This window comes from Triticum dicoccoides, chromosome 4B (assembly GCF_002162155.2).
Source record: "Triticum dicoccoides isolate Atlit2015 ecotype Zavitan chromosome 4B, WEW_v2.0, whole genome shotgun sequence".
Taxonomy (NCBI): domain Eukaryota; kingdom Viridiplantae; phylum Streptophyta; class Magnoliopsida; order Poales; family Poaceae; genus Triticum; species Triticum dicoccoides.
Window position 1 is genome coordinate 425,723,343 of NC_041387.1, and position 13,031 is coordinate 425,736,373.

The 13,031-nt window shown below is 41.7% G+C and overlaps 1 pseudogene; it reads left to right on the forward strand.

Annotated features, from left to right (window-relative positions):
• The first annotated feature begins 2,684 nt into the window (after positions 1–2,684).
• LOC119292720 lies at positions 2,685–5,119 on the forward strand (annotated as a pseudogene).
• The last annotated feature ends 7,912 nt before the right edge of the window (positions 5,120–13,031 follow it).

Sequence of the window (13,031 nt, forward strand, 5' to 3'; positions counted from 1 at the left end):
TGCAATTGTTGTTGTAGTAATATGTGAGACATGAGGACTCAACAATCCCATTACCATGGGTATCAAGACTAGCAAAGCTTAATGGGAAAGGAAGGGGTAAAGTGGTGAGGTTGCAGCAGCGACTAAGCGTGATATGGTGGCTAACATACGCAAATGAGAGCGAGAAGAGAAGCAAAGGAACGGTCGTGAAGCTAGCAATGATCAAGAGGTGATCCTGAATTCCTACTTATGTCAAACATAACCCAAAACCGTGTTCACTTCCCGGACTCCACAAAAAAGAGACCATCACGGCTACACACACGGTTGATGCGTTTTAATTCGTATCTGGTGTCAAGTTATCTACAACCGGACATTAACAAATTCCCATCTGCCACATAACGGCGGGCATGGCTCTCGAAATTTTATACCCCGTAGGGGTATCCCAACTTAGCCCATCACAAGCTCTCACGGTCAACGAAGGATATTCCTTCTCCCAGGAAGACCCGATCAGTCTCGGAATCCCGGTTTACAAGACATTTCGACAATGGTAAAACAAGACTAGCAAAGCCGCTCGGGTGTGCCGACAAATCCGGATAGGAGCTGCACATATCTCGTTCTCAAGGCATACCGGATGAGCCAGACTTCGGGTTGGCATAGACCCTGGTTGCCCAGGGGGCGCCGGACATCGCTCGGTTTGGACTAGCACTTAGAGAAGCACTGGCCCGGGGGGCTAAAATAAAGATGACCCTCGGGTTGGCCGACCCAAGGGAAAGGTATAGGTGGTGGTGAGGCAAATGGTAAAACGAAGGTTGGGCCTTGCTAGAGGAGTTTTATTCAAAGCGAACTGTCAAGGGGGTCCCATAAATCACCCAACCGTGTAAGGAACGCAAAATCAAGGAACATAACACCGGTATGACAGAAACTAGGGCGGCAAGAGTGAAACAAAACACCAGGCATAAGGCCAAGCCTTCCACCCTTTCCCAAGTATATAGATGCATTAATTAAATAAGACATATTGTGATATCCCAACATAATTCTGTCCATCATGGAGCAATCTTCAACTTCACCTGCAACTAGCAACGCTATAAGAGGGGCTGAGCAAAAGCGGTAACATAGCCAAACAACGGTTTGCTGGGAAGGGTGAAAAAGGTTAGAGGCTGACATGGCAAATTGGGAGGCTTGATCAACAAGAGATAGGTGGCGCAGCATAGCGATAGAACGAAGCAACTAGCATAGCAATGATAGTAGTGAGATCCAAGGTGACGGTCATCTTTCCTGAAATCCCGCAAGGAAGAAGAACGATTCCAAGAAGAAGATGAAGCCACGAAGACGAACCAAGCGTAGATGAACGAATCCCCACGATCGCAACGAAACGGGAACTATCGAGAAGAAGCACACAACATAGTAAACACACCACACATGAACAAGGCATGATGCTCAACCAAGTATGATGCATGACAAGGCTACATGAAGCTAATCATGGCAAGAGTAATGCATACAAGAGCAACACATCAAAACAAGTTTAAATGAGGCCGGAACAACATATAACAAATCCGGTAAGTCCTCATATGCAAATTTAGAAGTTGGTCCAGATCTGAATAAAACTTATGTTCAAGTTGTTAAACAGCAAGTTAAGATGCACCAAGATGATCTACACGAGATTCTAGTCAAGTTACATATAAAGTTCATTTAGTTCGGAGCTACGGCCTAGAAGATATGAGCAAAACAAGTTAAACATGGCATTGATGCAAAATGCATACAAACATCAAGGAAACAATCTCAAAACATGGATGCAACATGATAATATGAAACTACATGCAAAATCAAGCAAGTTTCATATAGAGCACACTCAAAACGGAGCAACGGTTCAACACATACACTCTATACAAGATATAACGACAATCTGTCCAAAACAGCAACTAAGCATCTTGCAAGCATCAAAACAATATGCTACAGAACCTCAACGTAAGAACAAAAGGCATGGGCATGAAGTACAGGTAAAGCACTACAAAACATGAACACTGAGCTATCTCCAGAAATCACTAGAACATGCTCAAAAGGACATGGCAAGATTGCAAACAATAACAGTTTCAGACTTAGCAGAAATAACATCAGGTTGCAATGTTTAGAGCTATCAAACAACATGTTACAGGAACTTATCATGGCAACCAAAGGCATGGAAAGTTAATACTAAAGACAAAGAACAAAACTCCCTTACTGAACTTATTCCAAAGATCAACAAAAAAGATGGTGGCATCCATGCAAACATGGCAAATGATATGACAGATTCAGACATGGCAGGAACAACAATAAGTAGGCATGTTGGTGATCTTGTACCACTCACCACAGAGCAATACATGGCATGACAAGGTAACCAAAAGTAAGAATACATGTTTATGAAGCTAAGCATGGCAAGAGCATGGTCATAGGGTGCATGGATCACTAGCAAAGCTCATGGAAAAACTGAACTTAATGTTAATAGGCTGACAACAACATTATTTAGCAGGTTGAGAGCAAGATTATTTCGGCATGTAATTTGCAGCGACATGTGTAATTAAAGATTCTATCACCCCGAGCAGATTGATTGAAGGAATATCGATCTCCACTTGGCACAGTATTGTCACTTTCGTTGTCGACACATCTAACCTGACCATTGTTAGTTTTCCAAATCATCCAACTTTAACCTTATGTTATTAATTTCACATATGAGGAGGTTTTTGGTTCCTAGAGCAAGTATTGAGAATGCAAGTGACGTGCAGCCGGAATCAGAACAAGACCCTCCTATTCATGTTGCTAACGATAATGAGTTTAATCTGGACAAAATTCAATCTGATCCTGCACTGAGAAAACAAATTGCTGAATATGCACCACAAATTCAAGACCAAGTTAGGAGGGCATGCCTATTAAAGGATCGAACCAAACTAGAATTTCGCCGAACGGATTCAAGAGCAGTTTCTAAGTAATGGTATGAAAAGTATAACTGGATAGAATATAGCGAGTCCGAGGATGCAGCTTATTGTTTCTATTGTTTCTTGTTCAAGCAACCTAGAAGGGCTGAACACTTTAGGTTTGAAGTCTTCACCAAAACAAGTTTTAGGGACTGGAAACATGCATATAGAGCCTTACCTGAGCATGTAGGTGGTCTGAATAGTGGTCACAACAATTGTGTTCGGCATTATGATGATTTCAAAAATCAAAGACAAAGTGTGTCAACCAAGTTCGCTTGTGGAACTGTGGAATCTCATAGATTATATAAGATTCGCTTGACTTCTTCTCTAGAGTGTGTAGGGTATCTCATAGCACAAGGTTTGTCATTCCATGGCCATGATGAATCTACTACTTCACTGAACAAGGGAAACTTTCTAGAGATGATAGATTGGTTAAAGGATAGCAATGAAGAAGTAAGAGATGCTTTTGATTGTGGTGGACAAAACTGCAAGATGACTTCCGGTGAAATACAAAAGGACCTTGCAAGGTGTTGTGTAGAAGAAGTCACCGAAGTGATTATGGGGGAGCTTGGTGATAAAAAGTTCCCTGTTCTTATTGATGAGTCACGTGATATATCTGTGAAAGAACAAATGGCAGTAATGTTGAGGTTAGTAACTATCTTTTATTTTTTTGGGTTCTTTATTTACTTCAATTCTTCGTTCATCCATGATTTGTCTATTCATTCTAATTTTTTGTAGGTATGTGAATGAAGGGAAGGTTGTGGAACGATTTCTATGTCTGCACCACATCAAAGATACTACATCCGAGTCACTGAAGTTAGCTCTTGTAAAGCTTCTTGATCATTACAAATTACCAATTTCAAGGCTACGAGGGCAAGGATATGACGGTGCTTCAAACATGAGAGGTTAATTTAACGGTTTGCAAAGAAAATTTCTCGACGAAAACCCTCATGCTTTCTACGTCCATTGCTTTTCCCATAGATTACAGTTGGTTGTGGTTGTTGTTGCTAGTTCTTCTTGCTCATATATTCATGATTTTTTTGAGTACATATCATTGATTGTGACCACAACAACTTCATCTTGCAAGAAGATGGAAGTGTTGGTGGAAGAATCTCACAATGATATTTTGGAAAGGCTTGAGAGGGGTGAGATTAAGAGGCTTGAATCAACAGACTAGTCTTGCTAGACGTGGAGATACTAGATGGGGTTCACATCATAAAACTTTGCTTCGCTTGGAACAAATGTGGGCCTCTACAATAAAAGTTCTTAGCACGGTTGACGCAAATGGGCGTAATCCGAGCCACGCTACGGGTTGCATAGAAAAAATGGAGTGCTTCAAATTTTCTCTCGTTTTGAAGTTTATGCTAAAGTTGTTTGGTATAACAAATGAGCTCTCACAACTTTTGCAAAGAAGGGATACAAATATTGTGCTTGCCTTGGAATTAATTCATGATGTTAAACTCCGGTTGGCTACCATGAGAGATAGTGGTTGGGAGAGTATTTTTGATGAGGTTAAACAATTCTGCAATTCCAAAGGTATTCCAGTGCCAAATATGGATGATGAAATACCAATTCGAGGTCGCTCGAGGCTAGAGGGAAGGACTATCACTAATCTTCATTATTAGCGAGCTGAGATTTTCTATGTCGTTATTGACAAAATATGTGTTGAGATGAATCATCGCTTAAGTGACTCAAACCAAGAGGTAATTGCATGTTTCTCGTGTCTTGATCCCAAGAATTCTTTCTCCAAGTTTGATGTACAGAAGCTTTCTTGGCTTGCTGAAATATATAGTGCCGATTTCTCAAATAGTGATCGTACAATATTGAGGGACCAACTTGAGACTTTTGTTCTTCATTTGAGAAATCATGCTGCATTTTCTACTTGCAAAGATGTTGAAAGTTTAGCTACAAAAATGGTTGAAACAGAGAAACATTTGGTCTTTCCATTGGTTTACAAGCTCATTGAGTTAGCTTTGCTACTGCCGGTGCCCACGGCATCTGTTGAGAGATCTTTGTCGGCAATGAAAATTATCAAGTCTAAACTGCGCAGCACGATCAATGATGATTGGTTTAATCACTTAATGATATGCTACACTGAACGTGAAATATTTAAATCACTTGATGATGAAGTTATCACTCGAAGGTTTCAGGCCATGAAGGCTCGAAAAGGGATTTTACCAAGGCATAATTAGTTGGTATGTTTCATTTCCCATGTGAATATGTTTTTACAACTCCACTATAGACTAGTAGTTCTTACATTTTCCAATTGCGGGGTCTATTTCTGGGTGCTTGATCGGACATTTGGATATCAAGTATTGTTTTGCAAGTGCTATCATTTATTGAGATATTAGTTGTCGTATTTAATTTTTTTTATTAAAATTATGTGTATGAACAATGCAATATCGATTGTTTAACTTTGAAACTATTCCGAATTTATCAGTGTCCAGTTTAGTGCCTTATAGTTGTATAATTTGTATCCAATTATTCGGTTGCACTTAGCCGGTTCTTTTAGACAATTTGCACTCCGACCCGGCTCCTAATTTTTCCTGGCTCCACCACTGCCCCCCATTCATACACCGAGGCCACAAAACCCGTGGAACCCCACGCTCCTCCATCGGCCTCCCGACCACCGCCCAGCCAGAGACTCTTCCCCGACGATGTCGTCCACCGCAACAGCTCGTCGTCCCTCATCCACCGCACTGGATGAGGATCTGTCGTCGATCTCGTCATCCTGCCGGATCAGTTGCCCTGTCCTCCACCTCCAAGAAGCTGCCCCAATGTTCGCCTCATCTATCGCACCACCTCAATACCCACAGCACCGTCTTGACCTGTCCCACTGGAACTGCAGCACCCTCTCCAATTCCTCCAATGAAGCCGAGGCCTATGATGACCCGCAAGTATACGGGATAGTTGTAGCCTCTTCGATAAGTAAGAGTGTCGAACCCAACGAGGAGCTAAAGGTAGAACAAATACTCTCTCAAGTTCTATCGACCACAGATACAACTCTACGCACGCTTGACGTTCGCTTTACCTAGAACAAGTATGAAACTAGAAGTACTTTGTAGGTGAGATAGGATAGGTTTGCAAGATAATAAAGAGCATGTAAACATAAACTAGGAGTTGTTTAGATAAAGATGCAATAAAGTAAATATAGCGAGTGTGGAAAAGTGGTGGTAGGAGTTGTAAAATTGTCCCTAGGCAACTGACTATGTTACTAGACCGATAATCACTATTGCAATTCTATTTGAGGGAGAGGCATAAGCTAACATACTTTCTCTACTTGGATCATATGCACTTATTATTGGAACTCTAGCAAGCATCCGCAAATACTAAAGATTCATTAAGGTAAAACCCAACCATAGCATTAAAGTATCAAGTCCCCTTTATCCCATACGCAAAAAACCTACTTACTCGGGTCTGTGCTTCTGTCACTCACGCCACCCACCATAAGCAAATCATAAACATATTGCAAACCCTACAGCGGGAATCCCTCACGCTTGCACGACACAGAGAGCACCATAGGACAGCACCAATAATAAAACATGCAACTCAAATCAATCATAGCAATTCGTCAATCACCGATAGGACAACGAAAATCTACTCAGACATCATAGGATGGCAACACATCATTGGATAATAATATGAAGCATAAAGCACCATGTTCAAGTAGAGGGTGCAGCGGGTTGCGGGAGAGTGGGCCGCTGTAGATAGAAGGGGGAAGGTGATGGAGATGTTGGTGAAGATGGCGGAGGTGTTGGTGAAGATCGCGGTGATGATGATGGCCCCCGGCGGCGTTCCGGCGCCACCGGAAGCAAGGGGGAGAGAGCCCCCCTTCTTCTTCTTCTTCTTCCTTAGCTTTCTCCCTAGATGGGAGAAGGGTTTCCCCTCTGGTCCGTGGCTCCCATGGCTTCGGAGGGGCGAGAGCCCCTCCGAGATTGGATCTATCTCTCTGTTTCTGCATTCATAGATTCTACCCCTTCACCGTTTCTTAAATATCCGGAGATACGTAACTCCGATTGGGGTGAATCTTTCACCCAGATCTTTCTCATAAAATTAGATTTCTTGCGCCAAAAAAAGAGCCTCAACCGCCTTATGGGTGGCCCACGAGAGCCCAGGGCGCGCCTGCCTCCCTGGGGCGCGGCCCCCTGTCTCGTGGCCACCCGGGACACTGTTTCGCATTGATTTTACTTCCCAAAAATCATAAATATTTCAAAAAAATCTCTGTCCGTTTTTATCCCGTTTGGACTCCGTTTGATATTGGGTTTTTGCGAAGCAAAAAACATGCAACAGACAGGAACTGGCACTGGGCACTGGATCAATATGTTAGTCCCAAAAAATAGTATAAAAAGTTGCCAAAAGTATATAAAAGTTGAATAATATTGGCATGGAACAATCAAAAATTATAGATAAGACAGAGACGTATCAGCCTACTCCGTGCCACCAAGGAAGTTCTGCACTCACCGCTGCATTTTATCTTTTATTCGATCTCACAGGGCTGCCGGTCTCCATCAACGGCGCCGTCGCCGGTCACTTCATCCATGTCGCCTCTCCCCCATGTCGTTGCTTCCTCGGCGGCGACTTCCACACCGGCACTAGTTGCTGCTGATCCGGCTCTCACTCGTGTTGCGGCTCTGTTCTTGCTATCAGTGTGCTGCTGCACTGCTCTTGCTTTCATTTGTTCTGCTGCTCTACTAAGCTATTGTTGTCGGTCGTGCTGTTGCTTCTCTCTTGCTCTCATTCATGCTGCTGCTCTGCTCTTTCTCTCGCTCGCTCTGCTGCTGCTGCATGACCTCCGGCATCTACAGGAGTTGCTACTTTAGCACTCGCTCTTGGTGCTGCTGCACGAGTTGCTCTCTGCTAGTGCATTTCCTGCACGAGTGGCTGCTGATTTAGATCACAGCTTCTCTGCTACTAGTGCTCGAACACCCTAAACTTCTATTCCAATGCTCTGCAAAATTGTTCAATCAGTTTCGACAGTAAAATTTAGTTTCGATGTAAAGTTCAGTTTATTCAGCTAAGTTCAGAGTGAACAGTATTTACAGCATCTGTCGAAGCGGCCGTGGTGCGGCTGATGCATTTTACATCTAGCACTTTTTGGTGATGTATTTTACATCATCTATTGCAGATGATATTAGAGTCCCACTTCAGATTAACGTTGTCTGTCTTGTCCTGCTTCAGCCTCACTGTCGCACACCTCACCAGAGCTGATCCAACGATGGAACCGTCCATCACAGCGGAGCAGTACCCTCGGCACCGTATCCATAGGCCTCATATCTTCTTCCCCGACTCCAACAATCACACCAGCATCACCATCCTCCACGTTCAACCCAATGATACTAAGGTCGACAAGGCTATGCCAAAAAGGTTGTACACTCGACGCATCACTTTGTTACTCTGCAGTCATGTCGACCCTCAGGGATCCTTTGGTTCAAAGTAGTTGCAAATCTAGAAATATAAGAATCGTGGTCACAAAGTTAACATGGAGAAAACTAAATGCTCTTTTGAACCACAATTTTAATCGGTTTAGCAAGATAGCCATTATATGATACTCATGTGGACCAAATCTAAGCTCACAAAATATTTCGAGGGCATGCTTCAGCTTGTTGAAGACTGCCTACTAGGATAGCCACTGGTTCAAAGAAAAGTTGAAGGAAAATATAGGAATTGGAAACTTTACTATGGAACTACTATTCGTGCATTTGGTTAGAAGGAATGGAGCAAAGCAAAACTGGAGGAATTTTTCCTTTGGTGTCTCTTTCAAAGAAAAACATAGATTTTAATATCCACTTGGACGTCCTTTTCAAATTAATATGTATGAAGAACAGGACTAATTGCATTACTGGCATAATAAGATTCTTATTTTTTTTCATTTTCACATGGTTTGACTTTAATTTGACCGTGTTTCTCCATTCCTGTTTTCTTACAATTCATGTGAACCAAACACCCAGGTTGACAGAAATCCTATGTTTGCAAATGCTCTGTTTTGCACGTGCATTCCTGTCCTATTGGTGTGTTTTTCCTGTCCTTGCATTTATAGAATCCTCCAATTCTAAGGAGCTCTTACATATTTACTTCATTTTTAGATAGGTGTGAAGGAAAACTCTGTGTATTATGTCCTACTCCTGCCGTGTCGTCATCCACCCCACCTAAGGTGCACCATCAATGGAAGCGTTCACATAGCAGATATTCCCCCTGCAGACTTTGTTTCGCTGCATCAGATCATCTTCCCTATTGCTGGCAGCCATGCCAACTTCATTACCATCATCGACTGACCAGATGAACCTGAGGACTACATAGATCACGAAGAGAGGTCGGACTCCTTCGTGTCTGCTTACGTTATACATCGGTTATTATTACCTGCTACTTTATCGTCATGTTCACCTCTTAGACTCCGAGTCAGGTCCAAACTAATGTTCAAACTTAAGTTTTAAAATGCCTGTGGGGCACATATCGAGGCAGCAACGAATAGTATCTGTCTACTATCTGGTTCATCTGGGGTCTTCTATGTGGTTCATGTTGGGTGCGCAAAAAACAGTAGATAATCCATCGTCTATCTTTTTAAACTAAAGCTATAATCTACCTGCTATCATTAGTTTTGGATCTATCCACTCGTTTGCTACCATCAGTCTTGATTTCTGCATGCACCCCTTAGGCCTTACATAATCTAACTATGTTTTTTATTATGCATGTCAGCTATTGTACACAATCATACTCAACATGTAGAGAAAAAGAGAAGAGCGTTGCGTGGGAATATAATGTCATGCAGACGCCGCTCCATGGTGGGCGAAGTGGGCCCCCCTCCCGTCATTCCAGATTGTATTCCAGAGGAAGATAACTGTTCAGAGGGGGATTCAGAGGGAGCTGACCACTCCTATTTACCCCCTGAGGTGTTTGCTCTAACCTGGCATGCTGATGTTGGCCATATGATGCATATGGCGCATCGTATTGCTTACATTATACATCTTATATGTCATCAGCTTAGTTTAGATTTGCTTTATATGAATGCCACATGTTTAGTTTCTATATCATAATCCCACCGTTCCTAAATATTTATCTTTGTCTTTTTAGAGATTTCAACAGGTGACTACATACGGAGCAAAATGAGTGAATATACACTCTAAAATATGTCTATATACATCTGTATGTGGTAGTCCATTTGAAATCTCTAAAAAGAAAAATATTTAGGAATGGAGGGAGTATATGGGAATTATGCAATGCCATCTTCTTTAGCCAGGCATCATATACGTGAATCATGCAATGCCATCCTATTTAGCCAATCATCGTATATGTGAATTATATCGTGCCATATTTTTTTCATAATGTATTACATTTTTCAACAATGTTTATCATTCATCTACTCTTCCTGTGCATCAACCATTTGAGTCGGTCATTGGAAAATCTAGAGTGAAAACAAGGTCTTCTGAGTAGTCAGTGCTACCTGTCGATGCAAATTTCTTGCAGGTTACAGATAGCTCCTCAGAGGAGGATTCAGAGATAGATGACCAGTCGTATCCCCCCTCGAGGTGTATGCTCTAACTTGGCAGGGTTATATTGCTCATATCATGCATATAGTGTCTTGCATTGCCATGCCATCTACTTAGATTAGACATGCTTTGTGTGAATGCCTCCTGTTTGCTTTCTATATCAGATATGTGAATTATGCAATGGCATGTTTTTCAGCCAGTTATCATATATGTGAATTATGCACCGCCATGTAGCCAGGCATAATATATGTGAATTATCTCATGCCATCCTTTTTCTCATTACGTATTCCATTTGTCGACAATCTGTGTATATTGAACTACTCTTCGTGTGTATCAGCCATTTGAACCGGTTATGGAAATATTGGGAGTGAAAACAAGGTCTTCAGAGCAGGCAATGGTACCTGTTGAAGCATATATCTCGATGGTTACAGGTAGCACCTCAGAGGAGGATTCAGGGACAGATGACCAGTCATATATCCCACCTGAGGAGTATGCTCTAACTTGCAATGTTTATATTTCTCATATCATGCATATGGTGTCTTGCGTTGCTTAGTTTAGACATCATATACACAATATTCAATTCCATCTTCTTAGTTTAGAGATCATACATGCGAGTGCCAGCTACTTAGTATATGAATCAATTATGTCAATTATATCATGCCATCCTGTATACTTAGACAACATGTATGTGAATTATTTCATCCCAACCTATTTTAGAAAGACATCATATAGTTTTGTCATGTCATCCTATTTAGATACTCATCGTATGTTGAATTATGCCATTATATCCTATTAAGTTATCCATCATATATCTGAAACTGTGTCATGCTATCCTATTTAGTTAGCCATCATATATGTGAAATTGTGTCATGCTGTCCTGTTTGGTTAGACAACATAGATTTGAATTACCACATCTGTCTATCATACAATGTTTGTACATTCAATTTCTTTTCTTGTTTATCATCCATTTGAATTAGAGGGGGTGATGGAAGTATCAAGTAAAACCTGTTCTTCACAAAAGATGGTGCTACCCATCGATGCAAATAGAACCATCGTGGTACTGGCCCACGAACTAGCCCCACCACACATAATCGGGACACTTCCAGATTGCACACTTACACCGTTGGACCGAAAACCATCTACAACCCATCTAACCCCAACCCTAGTGGATAGTAACCCACTTCTAGTTGACACAGCACTATGTCCACCATAGAGTACCCCCACTCGATCAGTTTGTAAAGCAACTGCAGTGCCCAAAGCACGAAGACCACCACAGCAAACCCAAACTCCACTTTTAAAGTAGAAGAAAAACTGTTCTCATGTCAGATTCTGTAGCTATGGTCCATACTCATTTGCTCTTGCATCACTGTATTTACTCATAGCAACTACTTTCGAATTTGAAGGACCCAATTGAAACTCCAATGGCGCAACAGGTATGTTTTAAACCTACTTCTTGCTCTATGTTGATTTCAGTTTCAGTTGCATAAACAGATATGTTCTCATGTGATGCACATTACAAGTGTTGCCAGTGTTGTGTAGTTTCTCACACTTATATTATGTCTATGCTGTTGTGTCTTAAAAATATATGATTTGAATTGTGTCTCTATCTTGATTTGGCAACATAAACTAGAATGATATGGACAATACAGTGACCATAGTACATAGATTTATGTTTGTTTCATGTTGTTATCTTGTCCACCTTACTACTGAACCGGTTTACCAAAATGAGTTTCATTTACTACATGTTAAACCTGTGATGTGTCTGCTTGTTTCTCTTGTAGAATGCGAACAGAATATTGGAGAAGAGCACCCCCACTATGCAATGGTAGAGAAAGTAATGCATATAAGGTTCAAGATAGTGAGACAACCCTGTTGATCTCCAAGAAAGGTGATAAAAACGATCTTGTAGATAGTGAGACAACCCCCCAATCCTGCGTTGATGTAGTGTTCGAGTTACTCGCCAGCACCGCTGGCACAAGCTCTTCGAACTCACTGCCTGAATCACTTCAGCTTCTTCAATCTTAGCTACAAGCTGAAAGGCATCAGTCAGTTGTGCTGCTGCAAGAAGTTGAAGGACTGGGGAAGTCCCTGCAGGATTCAGATGCATACTTTCTGGTACAACAACAAGCACTGGAGGATTTAAGTGCCAAACAATAGAAAGTTAGTAAGCTTGCTAAGAATCTTGCCAGCATTATGGGTACCCGGGATATTGTTTCTTGAGCTCTTCTAAAGTGGTTTCAGTTTTGGACTTGTTTTGTTGCGGCATTTATTTGCACTACTCGCCAAATTTGACAACCGGTGTATGTGATATGCTGCTTTGTTCCCTATATTTGCACTGGTGGCGAACTTTGATGCCCAGTGGATGTAATATGTGTAATAGCCATGATAGCCTAGCGTAAGTTGCTTGCTTATTTATTTCCTTGTTGTCTTGTTTATTTGTTTGCTTGTATTGAGTGAAGTTCTTTTTTCGCGGTTTGCTAGTGGCCGCAATAACCTATTTTTAAAACTAGGCCACAATAACCATGGGCTACATATTTGCTGTAGTGACCATGGGCCTCCTACGGGCTGTAGAAACAATGGGACTTCTATGGGCCGTAGAAACAATGGGCCTTCTATGAGC